A 7,500-nucleotide genomic window follows, 5' to 3' on the forward strand; every position below is an offset into this window, starting at 1 on the left:
TGATTTACCATGTCAATGAAGTATACTAGCACAATGTTTCAGGGTTGTATCAAAATGAGCCACAAAAAAAAGCAGTACCAAATTAGGTAAGAAAAGAACAAGAAGGGAAACAAGATCACAGTCACACATAATGGTTCCTCATTTACAAAATGGCAGCAAAAGTCATTGAACAAGTACAAAAGGGAGCACAAATGCTAGTTTAACTTTGTAACTGTTTATAGAAATTCATGAATAAAAAAAGTATAACAATATGCCTACTTAAACAGCAAATCCTCATAGAGATTAACCTGAGAATATTACGAGAGATCTTTATTTTCATAACGAGAACTCAAAATTATTTTACAAGGTCATGGAGGTATATTCATCACACATAAAAATAAAATTAAACTAAACTATACAAATAATCTAAAATGTACTACAGTATTAACCCTTTTACCCCCAAAGGACGTACTGGTACGTTTCACAAAAGCCATCCCTTTACCCCCATGGACGTAACGGTACGTCCTTGCAAAAAAATGCAATAAAAGTTTGTTTTTTTCATATTTTTGATAATTTTTTGAGAAACTTCAGGCATTTTCCAAGAGAATGAGACCAACCTGACCTCTGTATGACAAAAATTAAGGCTGTTAGAGCAATACAAAAAAATATACTGCCAAAATGTGCTGGGAAAAAAATAACCCCCTGGGGGTTGAGGGTTGGAAATTTCCAAATAGCCTGGGGGTAAAAGGGTTAAGCTAAGGGATCAAAGTTTTTAAACTAGTAAAAATTAATACTTAAGACACCTAAAAATTAAATGAAAAACTTCGAAAAGTTTTCTATCAGGTTTGATTATAGCAGAAAGAACACATACGTAAGCATACTCTCTGTAAACAATAAACATATTAGCATAAAACTGGTAAAATAGCAATCTTCAAGGCATTTTAATTACGTCTGCCTCACTAAGTAATACTGTTTAGTAAGTATCTTATATGGTACAATGTAGATAGAACGATAGGTCCTCTGCACTTAAACTTTGTACTGTACTAGTTTTCAATTATCATTCAAGAATAACTCCTTTGGGAAAAGCGTGTAAAAGCCTCAAATTAATATTGCATTGTCTAGAGTACTTTGTAATAAACAAACAAGCCTAGCCAACTTACTGCTGAACCATAAACCGGTGAAATATTAATCTCAATAATATTCTAATCTGCCAACTAAACATTTTACCTACAACATTGTTGTGACAGTAATAATTTGTCTTCAAAATATACAAAAAAAATTTCTTATACAATGCCAAAAAATAATCCTAAAATTATCTCAGATTTCCTCCCAAAGTACTCTATATTATGGCTAAAATATAATTAATATCTTAATAAACCAAAAATAAATTCCACACAATTACCTGCATCTAGTAAAGCAGAGAATTATTAAGTACCAAATTTCAAATTGTACATTTCTTCCATCAAAACTTTAACAAGAGGAATACTGTAATATTAATCCCCTTCTTGAAATAACTAAATCTCCTTATCATGAGAACAGGAGGCATTGCAGTAACCATCAGTTAATTAATAATTTGAGACTACGATGATCACTATCCAATGACAAATTAATGTTTCTTATAATCATAGTGTTCCAATGAGCAAGTACTGTAGTTTAATATTTTAAAGGGTTGATCTTATCAAGGACAATATATTTGTCCTTGATTATTTACTGAACAAACTTATATCACGATTGTACTGTTACCATAACTACTGCTATTTTACAAGTAATTTGCAAATCATTCAAATGCATATCTTGAAAACGTGAGAACCATAATCTTGACATCTGTTCGTATGCATTAAAGGAAAAATGACAAAGTTAAAAGTAATTTGTATTTTTTCTAATGATACAAATCTGTAGCTATCTATAGGGATTAAATTTCCCGTGAAGCTGGAAGTCTAGCCATAGGCCTATTAGCGCGGTGTAACCACCCACCCGCTTGTTAGCGTGGGGTGAGGGGGAAGCCAGCTACCCCGTTCACAGACACACCTGTGATGTATCATCACTTTTGATTGCAGCAGGACTTATTGGGGGACAGGTGATGGCGGGCCAATTTGTTTAAATAGCTAGATTTGAATCGTTAAGAAAAATGCAAATTATTTCCAAATTTGTCATTTGCTCCAACACTAATACATACGTTCACTATTTATAAGGATTGACTTGCCTCTTAGGAAGGGGGGGGGAACCAACTGGATGCTCTTTAACCCAGGGTTTTCTTGTACGTGCTCCACACTAGCAGGGAGAAACCCTGACACCTCGGTAAAACATTCGTGCAAAGCACGGTTAGAGGCCTGAGAAATCTGTGTGAATGTGTGATACTAGCAGTGTAACTAGTCTGGTAATATTCTCAAAAATGTATGAATCTTAGAAACAACCATAGATATTACCCAATCCCTCCTAGCCAGGGGGTATGGGGATGTAACAGGTATATCCCTCTATACCAGATTACACAAGGGAAATGGTTATACCTGTAGACAGTGGAGACCAGCTTTGCAGAGTACCATAAGTCCTGTTACCCCACAGGATGGAAGATGAAAGAAAGAGCGAGCCTGTCATTTTTTGTCATTCATCCAATACTTAACCATTGTTAAACTCTGCCCTCCCCCATCTGCTATTTGTCCATCAAGGAGCTGGCGGTGTTTTAACCATTTACTGTGTAGCCCCCACAGGGACAAAGTAGAACGTCTCCATGTTCCTGTGGGTCACGTCTTGCAGGAAGTGGGCGGTGAAGGTCATTTGACACTTCCAGACACCCGCTGACAAGGCCTGTTACAGAGTAGTTTTCATAAAACGCTAGGGTGTACTCCTGCCCCTAACGTTATGAGCTCTCGGTCTCCTTTATGAGGAGAAGGATCAGGATTCAATGCTCGGTACATAACCTTGCAAATCCAAGCCGAGAACGTGTTCTAGGTGATCCTTCTCTAGACCTTTCCCGAGCTGACAAAGAATGCTGACACTAGGGGCGAGCTCCTATACTCTCCTTGAAGTAGCGCATCCAGTTTCACCCTGGCGTAGTAGCCATTGATTTGGATCATTGATGATGCTACAAAGGACTCTGAATCAGAAGGGCTTGAATTCTTGGATCCGAGACGTAAGGAATGAAGTCGAGTATTCCTGTCCCATCGCTGTGAATGAGAGACATTGAGGGCAGCCCATGAGGTTTGCCAACTCACGGCTGAAGCCAACACGAGCGGGAGACCTGTCATCGAGATCAGGTGAAAATCTGATGCTTGGAGTCCTGGGTTGTAGGGGACACCCTTTGAGGACGAATGGACATGGAGGAGATCTCCCTTCCAACAGAGGGCAAGTAGGCTGGAAACTCCGTATGAAGAGAGGTGATGCCGACGCAGGAGAAAAATTAATTACTTTCGGTCTGAAGAGGCTCAAAGACGAGCAGTGGCCTTTCATTGCCGAGGCCGAGAGAAGTTCCTCACGAAGGTAAAACGAGGAATACCCCAATTGCTGGAATAGTGGCATAGAAGGGAGAGATATCTCTTCCCCGAAATCAACTACAGCCCACTTGGCATGGTAGACCAAAGCTGAAGACCTACGCAGGTATCCAGATATTCTCTTCGCAACTTGTTGCAGAAACGACTCTCAGAGAGGAGCTGGATAGTCTCTAGGCATGAAACTGCAGAGAAGACATAGCTTTGTGAAAGATGTTCCCATGTGGCTGTTGAAGCGTGTCGCGGAGGGAGTTCTCTCAAGATCTCTGTCAGGAGTTGCAGATGAGTCAGCTGGGCAAGACGAGTCTTACTGGGGAGACGAGTCTGATAGGCAAGGAAAGACTGCCGACGAAGAGGCCTGCTTCGAGGAGCAAGGAAGGGGAATGGACGAATTCAATTCCCGCACGATTTCTAAGGATCTCCGTCCGGAGTTGTAGACGGGTTAGCTGGGCGTGACAAGTCTGCTGGGCAAGACAAGTCTCCTAGCGAGACGAGACTGCCAACGACGAAGCCTGCTCCAAAAAGCAACAACAGGAATGGATGAATCCAATTTCAGCCAGCAGAATCCCCCGAAAGGAAGACCAAACATGTGAAAGACGTCTTTTTCGTGGAAGGGAATAGGCGATCACGGTCTACTGCCGCTCTCAGCGATTCTTCCCGCAAGCAGGAAGATTAATGAACAGTGACAGGTGGAGGGACTCTCCATCACGAACCTCCTGGCTGTACTCTGTTTTCCTAGCACAAAATGAAGGTCATCATCAGGTGTTGCCTGAGAAACGTAGCCGAAGATTGAATCAGTTCCCCTTGTCTGTTAGGAAGGCTGTCCTCATCTCTGTGAGATCTCAATAAGGGTACCCTTCGGACTTTGACCAGAGCCCGGAGGCCAAGTAGTAAAGCATGAGGCCACCGCCTTTTTTGATGCATCTGAAGGGAGCGTCAAATCCAGGAAAGTGCCAAGGAGGTAGACTCCTAGGCGGAGATTCTCGTTCATCAACCGTCTTCTTAGGTCCATCTCTTGCCCAGGTCCCATGGAGACCAGAGAAAAGGGAGATCCCTCGTGGTGAATCACTTGATATCTGGCCGTCTCTGAAGAGGGTGGATTTGAAGAGGTCCGAGCAGGCTTGACGATCCAGAGTGTACCACTACTGGCTGAAAGTGCATCACGTAGAGGGATGAAACTACTGTCATCTTACGCCTTGGACACCGTCGATCTGCGGAAAAACTTCTACAGGCTAATACAGTAACGAATGTATCTAAGGGTACCCGTCTGTTAAGGAATGCTAGGAGTTGTCTCGGTAGTAACAGAGGTCAACCACCAAGTCTGTTAAGATCAGATAATTGTCCCGAAGTCTTTAGCGAATGAATACCATCCTGACGGACCAGGTTGACCCAAGGGTAAAAACTATATGATCAAAGATACTTCCTTGGTGACGGATGTCCTGGAATCTAGGAGTACGAGTCCTAGTGGTCACCCATGTGGTCTAACTACTTGTTCGACCGTATGCCTTCTCGTCGCCAAATCGAGGTTAATGAACTAACTTGTTCCGAGAGGAGAGGACGAAACTGGAGACTTCTATAGCTATAAGAAGTACTACCTGTAGAAGCTCAGAAATATCTAGATAAAACCCATCGTACAGCCAAAAAGATGAAAAGCCCAAGTCCGGGCATCCAACCGGATGTTCAGATTGCGTAGGTTAAAATACGAACCGCTCTCACTCATTAACAAGTGGGTGGAAGAGAAAAAGTGTGCTTGTATAGTTGAGCTGCAGATTCTCTGTCCTTGTCCAAAAGAGTTATCCCTAGAAGAGAACATCGGAAAATATGCAAACTCAGGCTGTGGGAGAGCAGCATTGTCAGAGGGTTGACGAACAAGACTGAGGTCAAGCTAAGGATTGGTTGCATATGCCTCTCCGGAGGAGGATTCCGTGGATGGAGGGAAGTTGTTTCTACAAGTTCCGTGGGAGTGTAGGCTGACAGGTGTACGAAAAGATGCCAAAAGCATCCGGTAATCCTAGGTGGTACCCATCCAAGCCCTGTACAAACCAGACCCAATGTTGCTCAACTTCGCTGGTCGGAAGAATACCTGCAACTAAGTTGATATAGACGGAGTGTAAGCCAGAGCTAAATTCAATTCCCTCGAACAGAGGGAGAGATAGAAGTGTAATAACCCTACAGGGTTATGTCTCCCAATGCAGGTATGAAGGGCCGAGGAGAGGATCCAAGGATTCGGCCAAAGAACCGTGACAAGAGATCAAACAAGTTCTTGAAATAGCGGGGTGAAGAGATGCAAATAACCCAAAAGGATTATATTTACAAGATTCATTCCGATTCACCGGAGAATCAGCAGAGGCAAGTGGTAGGAAGACTTCTGTTATAGAATTAGGTTCTACCTGCCTGGAGGCCGAGAATAGGTGCGAGTGCGTGCGCAACTAACGCAGGTCTTATCAATGAAGACGTCAGCTTGTAAGGTATCCATACACCATAAAATGACACAAGGGAAGAGGTAGCGAGCGGAAGTGGCAACTGCGTCCCTGAGGCACATGGCACGTCATTATTACTATTATTATTATTGCTAAGCTGCAACCCTAGTTGGAAAAGCAGGATGCTATAAGCCCAAGGGCCCCAAATGGGAAGATAGCCCAGTGAGGAAATGAAACGAGGAAACATAAAATATTCTAAGAATAGTAGCAACATTAAAATGAATATTTCCTATATACTGTAAACTATAAAAACTTTAACAAAACAAGAGGAAGAGAAATTAGATAGAATAGTGTGCCCGAGTGTACCCTCAAGCAAGAGAACTCTAACCCAAGATAGTGGAAGACCATGGTACAGAGGCTATGGCACTACCCAAGACCAGAGAACAATGGCTTGATTTTGGAGTATCCTTCTCCTAAACAGCTGCTTAACATAGCAAAAGTATCTCTTCTACCCTTACCAAGAGGAAAGCGGCCGCTGAACAATTACAGTGTAGTAACCCCTTGGGTGAAGAAGAATTTTTTGGTAATCTCAGTGTTGTCAGGTGTATGAGGACAGAGGAGAATATGTAAAGAATAGTCCAGACTATTCAGTGTATGTGTAGGCAAAGGGAAAGTGAACTGTAACAAGAGAGATGGATCCAATGTAGTACTGTCTGGCCAGTTAAAGGATTCCCATAACTCTCCAGCAGTAGTATCTCAACAGGTGGGTGGTGCCCTGGCCAACCTACTACCTACTACCTACAGTAGTAGAATGAGTAGAACTAGTAGTGGTCATGGTGCGAAGAAAACATTCGGGAAGGCTGACGAGGACTGGAAAACAGATGGAGAAGACTGTAAACCATAGAAAGCTAAAAAAACATCGGGAACCAAAAACACTGTATACTATTTGTGTGAAACAACAAGTTCCAAGCGCTAAAGTTGACAATTGTGCTTTACCCAGCACCTCAATGGAAAGTGCTTGATTAGGTTCCAAGATGGGAAGGCTAAACTCCTTCTACTGCATGTGGGAAGCCCTACCGTAGTTGAGCAACTCCAAGAGATCGGAGGATGACGATCTGTGTCGTCTCAAAGAGGATACTCTCTGAGGACCAGAAAAGGAATGTCTTGCCGGGAAGAGCAGTAGCTCGTTTGAAGTGAGGATCGCAGCCAGTGTTCTGCGCGCTATACGCCTGCCAAAAGAGCAGTTCATCACAGAGAGCAAAGGAAGGAAGGAAAAGTAGCGAGATGGGAAGTATGACAATGAATAATGGTCACTACCAGAGGATGTGACAAGCTGCATGGCAGAGGTAGAAAAAGATTGGAACCAAGCTGCAACTGGTCTGAAGTGCTGGCGATCAAGAGAGATAGAAGTGGTTGCTGTCAAATGACGATCACGAGCGAGTGAGTGATGGTCACAAGCTCGCGAATGGTGAGCAAGAGCTGGTGATGAGCTAGAGAGAGATGATCATGAGCCAAATGGTGAACTGGCGAATGGCGAACTGACGAACTGGGATCACAAGGTTGACAAGAGACGATCACGGTCTGGCGAGTGACGATCCCGAGTAGGTAACTGTCGA

General features: G+C 42.9%; 1 protein-coding gene across 1 annotated transcript in view; it reads right to left on the reverse strand.

The window, feature by feature from the left end:
- The window catches only part of LOC137627794 (RPA-interacting protein A-like), a 79,325-nt gene that overhangs the window by 34,640 nt on the left and 37,185 nt on the right, over positions 1-7,500 (reverse strand).

This window comes from Palaemon carinicauda, chromosome 35, assembly GCF_036898095.1.
Source record: "Palaemon carinicauda isolate YSFRI2023 chromosome 35, ASM3689809v2, whole genome shotgun sequence".
Lineage (NCBI taxonomy): Eukaryota > Metazoa > Arthropoda > Malacostraca > Decapoda > Palaemonidae > Palaemon > Palaemon carinicauda.